Here is a 12,933-nt window from a genome sequence, read left to right on the forward strand (position 1 = left end):
CCCCCCCCCCCTTAATTCACTGCCTGATGTTAACATTTACGTACAAATCTGTCCTCCAAACAAGGGGAAGAGGGGGCACGGCTGTTCTTACCACTGCAACCCCCACAGCTCCTAGCACGAAGCCTGGAGAAAGTGGACATTCAATAAATGCCCAGAAACAGTTTAGTCCTCAGATCACAAGCTGGGGCATTCCAAAAGACTGGCTCCACCCCTCCAGGGTCAACCGCCGGTCCCCGATTCCAGACCGCCTCGGCCTTGCTCAGGTGAAAGGAAACCACGACGCTCACAGACCCACGAAGAGGGCAACGAAGCCACCAGACCCCATCCCGTAGGACGGCAGATCCTCTGTTAACTCGCCAGCCTGTAGGTCCTGGGCCTTTCCCACCCCATCCCAGCAACCTACGGCGCCTGCCCGCGGATCCGTGGGGGCAAGAGCCCCCGCCCCACCCGGCAGACAGCCTGGCGTCGGGATCTGGGGGACGCCTGCGCAGAAGAACCCGCCTCCCGCCCGCCTGGCCCCTCGGCTCCGAAGGGTAACAATACCCCTTCAGAAAGAGTGGCAGGGTAGGCGGGGGTCACCGGTACGCGTCTGCGCGCGCCCCGACGCCGAGGCGCGAGCCGGCTCGCGCCGCCCGCCTAGCTCTCCCGGAGCTCAACGGTCTCCACGTGAGCGCGCCCGCGCGCTCCACCACCGCTGGTGCTGACAGGGTCGCCTCACCTGAGCCGGGCTCCGCCCCCCTGCTCGCTGGAGGAGGCGGTGACCCTTCTCCGATCCGGCCTGACAGTGTCGGAGGAGGCGGGAACGTCCAGGCCGGCGTCTTCGCGATGGGATTTCCTCCCCCTTCCGCCCACCCCGCCTCTCGTCCCCCAGCTTCTTCAGCCCGTTCGCCGCCGCACTCTGAGAACACCGCGGCGGCGGCCGACAGTAAACGGAAGTGACGCCCGCTAGAGAGCCTACTCCGCTCCATTTCTCCTCCCTCCGCACGAGCTGCAACCAATGAGAAGGGGAGAGGGCGGGGCCGGGGCAGAAGGACAGCCAGCCGGCGCGCGGAGTCCGGAGGAATTTACTCGGCCCCCCGGAACGCCGACCAATCGACGGCCCCGGGAGCTCGCTGTGTTTACTACCGACCGAATCCGTGAGCGCTGTGACCAATCACCGTTTGCCTTACAACACGTAAAACTGTTATCAAACGCCTTTTAAGGCGGGATTTATCACTAAGCGGCTCTGGGTTTGGACTGTAGAAAAGACAGTGTGTGCTGCAGCCAATCAAGAACCGTTATGGTTGAGGTAAGCGGCTTTTACGCCTGATTGTGCCAATCGCAGTCGCGGCTGCCTGAGGTCTGTGCGACCCGGGAGGCCTGTCCGCAGAGGAGTGTGTCCCACCATTGGCTGGGCCTAAAAGATTTCCCCACCCTCGAGGCGTCCGGCCCTTCCGTGACCGCCCGCCCCCTCTCTGAAGCCAGTGCCCTTTGCGGAGCCCACGCCAGTGCCGGAGGTGGAGCTACTCCCATCTCGTAGACTTTGGGGAAAACAAAATAACATTCCGAGACGTTGTGTAGTTGAATTAGGCCAAACTCCAGGCTAAAATCGCTGGACCAAAAATACCGTCCGTCTGACAGCAGTTGGGTGCGATGCCGCCCCACGTCCAGTCCCGGGGGCGGCGTCTCCCAGCGCGGGTGCCGGAGGAGTGCGGCGGGGGTCCGGGCCCTGGCCCGCCTTTCGCGCCACATTCCGCCTGCCGGCTCCAGAGCCGACGTGGAAGGCTCGCGCACTCACGTGGGACGCTGTCAGAAAAGAGCAAGCTCGGGGCGGCTCCCGAGCTCCGAGGTGCAAGCTCGGATGCAGAGCCCGAGCAGCCTCCCGGGGGCGCCGGGCCCTGGGCGGGGAGGAAGCCCTCCTACCTCCGGTGAAGAGGAGAGAAGCAAGCCCCCGAGGGGCCTTCCGGCGGGAACTGTCCGGGAGCTGTGCGTGGCTCGGAAGACAAAAGGCAGGCTGGAGATTGCCCCTGGGTTCTTTTCGGGGTGGGGGTGGGAGTACGGGGAGACTTCTAAAAATGGAACACCTCACTTCTTAAGAATTTAATACCTAAATACCATTATAGCGGATCCATCCATACAGACGTTACAGGTTGGAAAAGTTGCCCTTTGGATTTATTTCTTTAAGGCCTCAATGAAGTCTGATGGTAAATTCTGTTCAAGATTGCCTGACATTTTAGAGCCTTTACACGTATTTTACTGCAGATTCGGCAGTAAAATTATATATATGGGATTCTGACAGTAACCTAGGCAATGTGAGAGGTCCTTTCATACACGTGATCCTTACAAAAATGCTGTGAGTTAGATATGTCGGATTTACAAATTGGAAAAACTTAAAAAGATCTATATACTTATTACTTAGGAAAGTGTGAAAAGGCCCCTCCTATGTCGGTGGGAGTATCACTGATGCTCTCCTTGAAGATAACTTGGCAGTATCTCTCAAAATTTAAAATATCCGTTCATTCCCTTTTAGCTGGCAATTCCTTCTGGAAATATATTCTGAAATACACAAATGTTGAAATATATACAAGAGGCTTTTGATCACAGCTATTAGTAGAAGAAAAAAGGAAACAATCTGCATGTGCATCTACAGAGAATTACAAAACATTGGAATGTACATATTATTGCTCCTTCATCTCTAATGGTCCCAATACATATAAAACAAAATTAATAGTTTTGTGCATGTGGAGGTACATATAAAAATTTGTAAAAATATGGCTAAGTATCAAAGGATACAATCAAACTGTTCACAGTAGTTAGTGAAGGGGGAGGTGATAAGGAAATGTTTAAGAGTTTAATTTTCAGTCCTTATATACTTAAGTATTAATTTAATTTTTTAAAGATTTATTTATTTATTTTGACAGAAAGAATGAGAGAGCACAAGCCCGGGAAGCGGGAGAGGGAGAAGCAGGCTCCCTGCTCAGCAGGGAGCAGGGCTCCATCCCAGGACCCCGGGATCATGACCTGAACTGAAGGCAGCTGCTTAATTCACTGAGCCACCCAGGCGCCCCGGTTTAATTTTTTTTTTTTTAAGTAGGCTCCATGCTGGGCTCGAACTCACAACCCTGAGATCAAGACCTGAGCTGAAATCAAGAGTCAGATGCTTAACCAACTGAGCCACCGAGGTGCCCCTGTATTAATTTAATTTTAATAATAATCTTTATTATTTTAATAGTATTTATGAAAACCCGGAAATTTAGGTTGTTCTGGTTTTTAAGTCATTGACACTATTCTTCCTAAATTACAAATTTTTCAATAAAAGTATCAATAAGATTCTTTTTGAAACTAGACCCTTGATTCTAAGACTCATAAGGGAAGATAATATTGCAAGATTAGCCATGAAAATTCTGGAAAAAATTTACAAGGCAGCTATAGCCCTAACAATTGCAAATATATTTCATAATGCATTATTGTGTAAGGAAAAAAATAAAACTTGGAGAGAGGATTCTGGGAAGATGGCAGAGAAGGAAGCACCAAGAATCCGTCTCCTTGCCCAGACAATAATTGCACTGGCAGAATCTGCGTGATGTAACTATTTTGGAACTCTGGAGTCTATTGAAGGCAACCTCTAAGGGAAGCCTTCGATGATAAATTGCAGTAAATTTTGGTCAGGTTAGCTCTTAGCACAGTAGAAACTACCCATCCCTCACCCCTCAGCCATGTGGCGGGCAGCTGTGCACTGGTTCCTGGAGCCCCTGGCATCAGCTTGTGGGAACCAAGATGGGCAAAAAAGGACTCTGTCCTCCAAATATTTGGGATCGCTGATTGCTGCTTTTGATACAGAGGTGCAGATGAAGAGACAGGCACCCGTTGTTGCACCATAATCCCCCTCCCCTATTGTCGCAGGACTTTTCCCCTCCAGCTGAAGCGATTTCCAGGGGATTTGAAGCAAAAACTGACAGAATTTGCAGGGAGAAACAGTTCTACAATAATAGTTGGAGATTACAGTGTCCCATTCTCAATAATGGATGGACAACCGGACAGAAGTAAGGAAATAGAAGAAGTAACACAATTAACCAACCGCATCTAGTAGACATATCCAGAATATTCTACACAACCAAAACAGCACACACATCTTCTCGAGTGCACCTGAGACATTTTCCAGGATAGACCATATGTTAGTCTACAAGTTAAGTCTCAGTAGATTTTATTCTTTGTTTTTTTAGATTTTATTTTTCTGAGATAGAGCAAGAGCAACAGAAAGAGAGCATGACCGGGGGTGGGGGCGGCAGCTGGGGAGGGTCAGAGGGAAAGGGAGAAGCAGGCTCTCCACTGAGCAGGGAGCCCAACACAGGACTTGTTCCCAGGACCCTGGGATCATGACCTGAGCTGAAGGCAGACGTTTAACCGACTGAGCCACCCAGGCGCCCCATAAGTCTCAGTAGATTTTAAAAGATAAATATTAGAAATCAATAACAGAAATAAAACTGGAAAATGTAAAATATTTGTGGAAATTAACCAACATACTCTTAAATAACCAATGGATCACATTAGAAATTCCAATGGAAATTCGAAAATACTTAGAGATGGGGCGCCTGGGTGGCTCAGTTAGTTAAATGTCTGACTCTTGATTTTGACTCAGTTCATGATCTTGGGGTTGTGGGATCAAGTCCTGTGTCGGGCTCAGCAGAGAGTCTGCTTGGGATTCTCTCTCTCCCTCTCCTGCTGCCCTTCCCCCTGCTTGTGCACCCTGTCTCTCATAAATAAATACATAAAATCTTAAAAAAAAAAAAAAAAAAGAGGGGCACATGGGTGGCTCAGTTGGTTAAGTGTCTGCCCTCGGCTCAGGTCATGACCCCAAGGTCCTGGGATTGAGCCCCTCATCAGGCTCCCTGCTGAGTGGGGAATCTGCTTCTCCCTCTTCCTCTGCCTCTCCCTCTGCTCATGCTCTCTCGCTGTCTCTCAAATAGATAAAAGCTTTAAAAAGATAGAGATGAATGAAAACAAAAACATAACAGGCCGAAACATTTGGGACACAGCCAAAACAATGCTAAAGAGGGAAATTTATAGCTAAAAATGCTTACATTAAAAAGCAAGAGAGATTTCAGAGGCACCTGGGTGGCTCAGTTAAGTGTTCAAGTCTTGATTTTGGCTCAGGTCATGATCTCAGTGTTGTGAGGTTGAGCCCTGCAGCAGGCTCTGCACTGGGTGTGGAGCCTGCTTAATATTCTCTCTCGCCCTCTCCCTCTGCCCCTCTCCTCTCTCTAAAAAATAAAAAACCAAGAAAGATTTCAAATTAACAAGTTTTACAATTTAAGAACTAGGAAAAAAAAAATATGGGGCACCTGGGTGGCTCAGTTGTTAAGTGTCTGCCTTTGGCTCAGGGCGTGATCCCAGGGTCCTGGGATCGAGCCCCACATCGGGCTCCCTGTTCTGCTTGGAGCCTGCTTCTTCCTCTGCCACTCCCCCTGCTTGTGTTCCCTCTCTCACTGGCTGTCTCTCTCTCTGTCAAAAAAATAAAATCTTAAAAAAAAATAAACTAAACTCAGAACTGCAGAAGGAAAAAACTAATAAAGGTAAATGAAATAAAGAATAGAAAAACAATAGAGAAAATTAATGAAACCCAAAACTGGTTCTTTGAAAAGATCAACAAAATTGACAAACTTTCAGCTAAATGAACTAAGAAGAAAGAAGAGACTAAAATTACTAAAAATCAGAAATGAAAATGACATCACTACTAATTCTGCAGAAATAAAAAGGATTATAAGAGTATTATGAACAATTATTTGCCATCAAATTAGATAACCTAGATGAAACAGACAAATTCCTAGAAATCCAAAACCTACCAAGACTAAATCACAAAGAAATAGAAAACTCTAAATAGACTTATATCTAATAGACCTGTAGCCTGGGGGGCTCAGTCGGTTAAGCATCTGCCTTTGGCTCAGGTTACGATCCCAGGGTCCTGGATCGAGCTGAGCTCCATGTCGAGCTCCCTGCTCATCAGGGAGCCTGCTTCTCCCTCTCCGTCTCCTGCTGTTCCCCCTGCTTGTGCACTCTCTCTCTGTCAAATAAATAAATAAAATCTTTTTAAAAAATTAACTCAAAATTGATTTAAGACCTAAATGTGAGACCTAAAACTATAAAACTACCAATAGAAAACATAGTAATAGGACAAAAACTTCATGACATTGGATTTTGGCAACAATATTTTGGATATGACACCAAGGGCCCAGACAAAAAAGAAAAAATAGACAAATTGGACTTTATGAAAAATTTTTAAATGTTGTGCATCAAACACAATATCAACAAACAGGCAACCCACAGAATGGGAGAAAATATCTGCAAATCATGGATCTGATAAGGGACTAATGTCCAGAATATAGAGAAGTAAAACTCAACAACCCCAAAACAAAATAAAACAAAAAACATAATTCGAAAGTGGGCAAAAGACTTGACTAGACATTTCTCCAAAGAAGATATACAAATGGCCAATAAGCACATGAAAAGATGCTCAACACCTCTGCTTGTTAGAGAAATGTAAAACAAAGCTACAATGAGATACCACCTCACACCCATTAGGATGGGTACTGTCCGAAAAATAAAAAATAACAAGTAAGGATGTGGAGAAACTGGAACTCTTGCACCCTATTGGTAGGAATGTAAGTTGCTGCATCCAATACGGAAAACAGTATGGCAGTTCTTGAAAAATTAAAAATAGAATTACCATATGATCCAGCAACTCTGTTTCCGGGTATATACCCCAGAGAATTGAAAATAGCATCTTACAGAGATATTCGTACACCCATATTCATAGCAGCATTATTCATAACAGCTAAAACATGAGAGCAACCCAATGGATGAATAGATAAGCAAAACGTGGTATATACATGCAGTAGAATATTATTCGGCCTTAAAAAGGAAGGAAATTCTGACACGTGCTGCAACATGGATGAGCCTGGAGAACATTATGCTAAGCAAAATAAGCCAGTTACAAGCAAACAAATACTGTATGATTCCACTTGTATGGGGTAATTAGAATGGTCAAAATCATAGAAATGAAAAGTAGAATGGTGTTTGTCAGGGTTTGGGAGGAGGGGCAATTGGAGAATTACTGTTTAATGGATATAGAGTTTTCAGTTTTACAAGATGAAAAGAGTTATGGAGATGGATGGTGGCAACGGTTGCCAACATTATGAATGTTTAATACCACTGAACTGTGCACTTAAAAATGATTACAATACGTGGTCCCTGGGTGGCTCAGTCGGTTAGGCATCTGCCTTCAGCTCAGGTCATGATCTTGGGGTCCTGGGATCAAGCCCCACATCAGGCTCTCTGTGCAGCGGGGAGCCTGCTTCTCCCTCTGCCTGCCCCTGTGCCTGCTTGTGCTTGCTCTATGAAATAAATAAATAAATAAAATCTCTTAAAAGATTTTAAAAAAATTATTACGATAGGGGCATCTGGGTGGCTCAGTCCGTGAAACATCTGCCTTTGGCTCAGGTCATGATCCCAGGGTCATGAATGAATACAATATCAATGATATAAGCATACATGTGTACAGAGAAAAATCTAGAAAGAAAGAAAGCAGAATCTTAACAATGTTTGCCTTTAGGTGGGGAAGGGATCACAAGTCACTATAATTACATTCTTTGTATCCGCATAGGGCTCCTCGCTCAGTCGGGAGCCTCCTTCTCCCTCTGCCTCTGCCTCTGCCCCTCCCCTTGCTCATCCTCACTTGCTCTCTTGCGCTCTCTTGCGTGTGTGCTCTCTCTCCCAAAATAAAATCTTAAAAAAACTGATTATGGTGGCAAATCTTATGAGTATTTTGCCACACACACAAAATCTAATTTGGTACTGGCATATGAATAAACAGATAAATCAACGGATCAAAACAGAAGGTCCGGAATAGACATAAATATGAAAAGAATTTGCTGTATGAATAAGTTGGCATTTCAAAGCAGTGGAAGAAATATAGATTAATTTTTGAAAGAGACTGAAACTGGAAGTCTTGGAAAAATATGTTGGATATTAATCTGGCTTCTTACAACAAATTTGTCAAATGAATCAAATATTAAAATATTTTAAAAACTAAACTCTAGGGGCGCCTGGCCGGCTCAGTTGGTGGAGCGTGCAACTCTTGATCTCAGGGTTGTGGGTTCAAGCCCCACATTGAGTGTAGAGATTACTTAAAAAAAATAAAATCTTAGGGGCACCTGGGTGGCACAGCGGTTAAGCGTCTGCCTTCGGCTCAGGGCGTGATCCCGGCGTTATGGGATCGAGCCCCACATCAGGCTCCTCCACTATGAGCCTGCTTCTTCCTCTCCCACTCCCCCTGCTTGTGTTCCCTCTCTCGCTGGCTGTCTCTATCTCTGTCGAATGAATAAATAAAATCTTTAAAAAAATAAATAAATAAAATAAAATCTTAAAAAAAAACTAAAAAAAGAAGAAAACATGGAACATGTCTATTAAAAAAAAACCAGTTTTAAATATAAAGACACAAATAGGTGAGAGTAAAAAGGATAGGGAAAAAAATCCTACAAACACCTCTTACGAGAAAGCTGGAGTGACTGTGTTAACGGCAGCTAACGTGGACTCTAGGACAAGATCTAAGAGATAAAGAAGGACAATTCAAATGATAAAAGGGTTAATTCAAGAAGAGCTAACAAGACTGAATGAGTATGATGCTAGTAACAGAGCTTCCGAACAAAGGCAATAAAACTGACAGAACTAAAAAGAAGTTCGGAAGACTTCTAACAGTACCCGCCCTTGAGTATGCTTTTCTTTCCGTTTTTGTGTTCCTCCTAGGTAGTTCAGTCCGAAGGGCAAGAATCTTGTATTTTCATTATTATCTCCGGAAGTGCCTTGGATAGTATTGAAGACAGATGAAGATTTTAAAAGACCTGAAAAATGTTTGGAGCAAAATTTGACAGTGTGTATTAAGGATTTTTTTTTTAATGCTCCTGCTCTTCTATCTATTAATTCAAATCCTAGGGCTCCATCCAAAGGAGGACATCCAAAAACAGCAAGACAGTTTATGCTACAAAATTTCAGCACCTGAAGCTAATGTGACACTGTATGTCAACTATACTTCAATTTAAAAAATTTAAAAATGAAAATATTAAACCCCATGGGAATTGAAAATGTTTATTCTTTGTTCATTATGTGCAAACCTATAATAAAGCTTCTTCATCATAGTAAAAAAAAAATAGAAGTTCACTGAAATGTTGCATGTAACTGAAAAAATTGGGAATAACCTAAACGTTCAACTAGACGATTAGATGTATAAACTAACTCTGTGGCAATATAAAATGGATTATCATGTGAGATTTGAGAAAATGCTTACAAGATAATGTTTAAAAAATTTTAAAAGGAGGATACAAAATTGAATACAATATAAAAAATGAATACAATATCAATGATATAAGCATACATGTGTACAGAGAAAAATCTAGAAAGAAAGAAAGCAGAATCTTAACAATGTTTGCCTCTAGGTGGGGAAGGGATCACGAGTCACTATAATTGCATTCTTTGTATCCGCCGCCCCTCCAATATTGTACATCAAATATGTCTTGGTTTGATAATTTTTAAAAAATCTAATGTGTTGGGAAAAAATTAAATAACTGAACAGGCTAAATCCGACATGATTAACAAGCCTTCATATAAAGCTCTGAATCTTTTTTTTTTTTAAATGGCGGTATGATGTGATTTAGCAGAAGCAAAATCAAGAATTTTTGTTTATTGTTAACTCCAAATAAGTTAACAGTGTAAGAAGCTTAGAATACATGCACGTATTGGTTTCATTAGGAGAGGCGACTAGGCGATACCAGAAAGGAAGTGATGGATCCTTTCTGTGCTACCCAGCCCGGAACTGGAGTGTTGATCCGTGTGGGGTCCCACAGTGGTAGAGGGACCCGGATATATTGACGCGTGTCCAGCAGTGGTGACCTGGATGAGGAGACACCTAGAAACTTCGGTGTGTGACATAGCTGAGGGGCTGGAGGGAGTTGCTGAGAAGGAGAGCAGCAGATAAATGCAAAGTGTGATCAGAGTATTGAAGCTTTTGGAGGGCCCAGGGCAGAGGAGTGTGTCATGTTCTGTGTGGCTCTGGAGAGCAGGACTGGAATTACAGGGGGAAGCGACAGAAGGTAGATTCAGCTTCTTGTAAGGAGAAACCTGTCCGCGGCGAAGGTGGCCTCATAAGGAATGAGCTGTCCACGTCTACAGCGTACAAGCAGGGTATGCATCAGGGATAGGAAGGGAGAGAAAGGAAAGACAGAAGGGAGAATAGGAGAGTGAGGCAAACAGAGAAAGGAAGGAAGGAAAAAGAGAGGCAGAGGTGGAAGAAAGGGAGAGAAACGGTGAGGCAGAAGAAACGGGTGGGAGAGTCCACGCTGAGTTGCGGCAAGCTCTGCAGGTCCTCCCGAGCCATATCCTGAACGGCCAGCAGGTGGCGATATGACCCAAGGAAAAGAGGACGACCTCCCGCGGCAACCGCCCCCCGCCCCCAGCCTTATTCTTCCCTCATTCTAAACATCCGTTCCTGCTCCTGAAAAATGAGGCTAAGAGAGAACTCCAGAAGCCCTTGAATTTCCAAACTAAGCTTATAAACAAACATTTTATGGTAAATGTCGCCTGTGATTACCTGATTCTAATTTGGAAGAGGCCTTTGTCGTTTTTTTGCATTTTGGTCACTGCTAGAATAGGGCTCCCTCCGTTTGCCCCATCCCAGTTACATACACATGCGTTTATACATATATGGTGTACATGTGTTTTGAATTATTGCTAAATAACTAAGCATAGGGGCGTACGACAGTCTCCTTCCCAGTCACCCTGCCATTAACACTTTGCTTCTACAAACAGAAACGCTGTCACTTTGAATTCTTAACTGTAATTCTGGGAGTCTGCTCTCAGTCCACGTGTGTTTTCTTCATTCTCCCACCCAGCCATAAAGCAGCCAATTCTGAGGACTTTCCTAGACTCTGTCTGGTAAAGATGTGCCTAAAAGGGAAACAATCTTTTACAACAGTGCTTCCCAACCTTGAAGTGCACACTAACACCCAGGATTCTGAGTCAGAAGATGTGATAGGGCTGGAGATTCTGCACTGCTAGTTCCCGGATGACATTGATGCTGCTGGCCCAAGAGCCACACTTCGAGTAGCAAAGCTATACATACATGTGTCCCTATATCAGGAGGGATCAGGACACCTCTTAACTACAATTCCCTCCGTGTAGCCATGCTGTCTTCTTTTCACCCTTTAACTTTGACTTAACTGCTCATGTTTTCATTCAGCCAATCAACATTTACAGAGAATCTACTGCCAGTTAATTTTAAGCACCATTAGTAAGCATCTTTGAGCTCCAGTCTCGAGGTTCCTAGGATTGGTGATGATTCAGATTGATTCCTTGACCTGTCAGTCATTCAACATTTATTGAGGATCTACTTACGTGCCAGGCACTGCTCCAGGAACTGGGGATGCAGCAGTAAAAAACCCATAAATCAGGGTGCCTGGGGGCACAGTCAGTTGGGTGTCTGATTCTTGGTTTCGGCTCAGGTCGTGATCTCAGTGTCATACTCTCAGGGTTGTGGAATTGAGCCCCATGTCTGGCTCTGTGCTCAGCACAGAGTTTACTTGAGATTCTCTCTCCCTCTCCCCCCTACCCCTCCCGCTTGTGTGCTCTGTCTCTTTCTCTCTCAAATAAATAAGTCTTTAAAAAAAACCACATAAATCTGTTTATTGCTTAACTCCCAACTTGTTTATTGTTAACCTCCAGTAAGTCTGTTTCCAATAGGGGAAGGTAAATAATCAGGCAATTAAGCTCCTTTCTCCCTCCCCCTTTTTCCTTTTTTTTTCCTGAACAACTCAATCCAAAAGCCATTCAGGGGGGTCAAGCAAAGTAGCTTTCCACTCAGAGGAATAGGGGAGCCTGCAGTGGTCTAGGGCAGGGGTGCGGGAGCCCAAGCAGGATGAGCAGGTTATTCATGTGGAAAGTGTGGCCTGGTACAGACTGTCTGAGCCCAAGCAAGGTGAGAAGGGCATCTGGGCAGGGGGACACCCTGGTGAGGGTTGTCAGAGTCTGAGCAGGGTACGGAGGGCATTTGTAATGGTTAATTTCATGTGTCAATTTGACCGGCTTCTAGGTGCCAGAATAAACATTATTTCTGTATGTGTTTATGGGGGTATTTCTAGATGAGATTAGCATTTGAATTAGTGGATTCAGTAAAGTAGACTGGCCTCACCAGCGTGGTAAGCATCATCCAATCCCTTGAGGTCCTGAATAGAACAAAAGGTGGAGGAAGAAGTTTTCCCATTTTTTTTTCTTGCCTCATCTGTGAGTTGGGACATCTTATCTCATCTTCTCTGGTCATTGAGCCTGAAGTTACACCATCGGCTTCCCTAGTTCTCAGGCCTTTGGACTTACACCACCAGCTTTCCTACTAGCTTACACATGGCAAATTGTGGAACTTCTCAGGCTTCGTAATTGTGTGAGCCAATTACTCATGATAATAAACCTCTCCCTCTCTCTCTAAATATATAGATAGATATAGATCTCCTACTGGTTCTGCTTCTCTGGAGAAGTCTAAACTAATACAGCATCCACGTAGAGGCCAGGGCTTGGTTTAAGGTATTAGAGCCTGAATGGGCTAATAGGCCTCCATGTCAGGCGATTGTGGTGGTGGTAGTGATGGGAGAAGTGTTACTTATGGGAGGACTGATCAAATAAATATATTACCAAATAAGTATATTAAGGCTAATGGAAACCAGGTTTCTCACTGTCAGCGAAGGAAATTACAAATATGGGAGGAAGGAAAATCAGAATAAACCCTGTGGCGCTCAATTGGAATTAGAGGTCAGTATGATCTCATGGCTTTCAATATGGATTTAGATATCCTAAATTTTAGAAATACATCACTGTTAGTTGTAAAAGTGTGTTTACTTACATGTATTCCCTAATTCA

This window comes from Ursus maritimus, unplaced genomic scaffold (assembly GCF_017311325.1).
Source record: "Ursus maritimus isolate PB19 unplaced genomic scaffold, ASM1731132v1 scaffold_17, whole genome shotgun sequence".
Taxonomy (NCBI): Eukaryota; Metazoa; Chordata; class Mammalia; order Carnivora; family Ursidae; genus Ursus; species Ursus maritimus.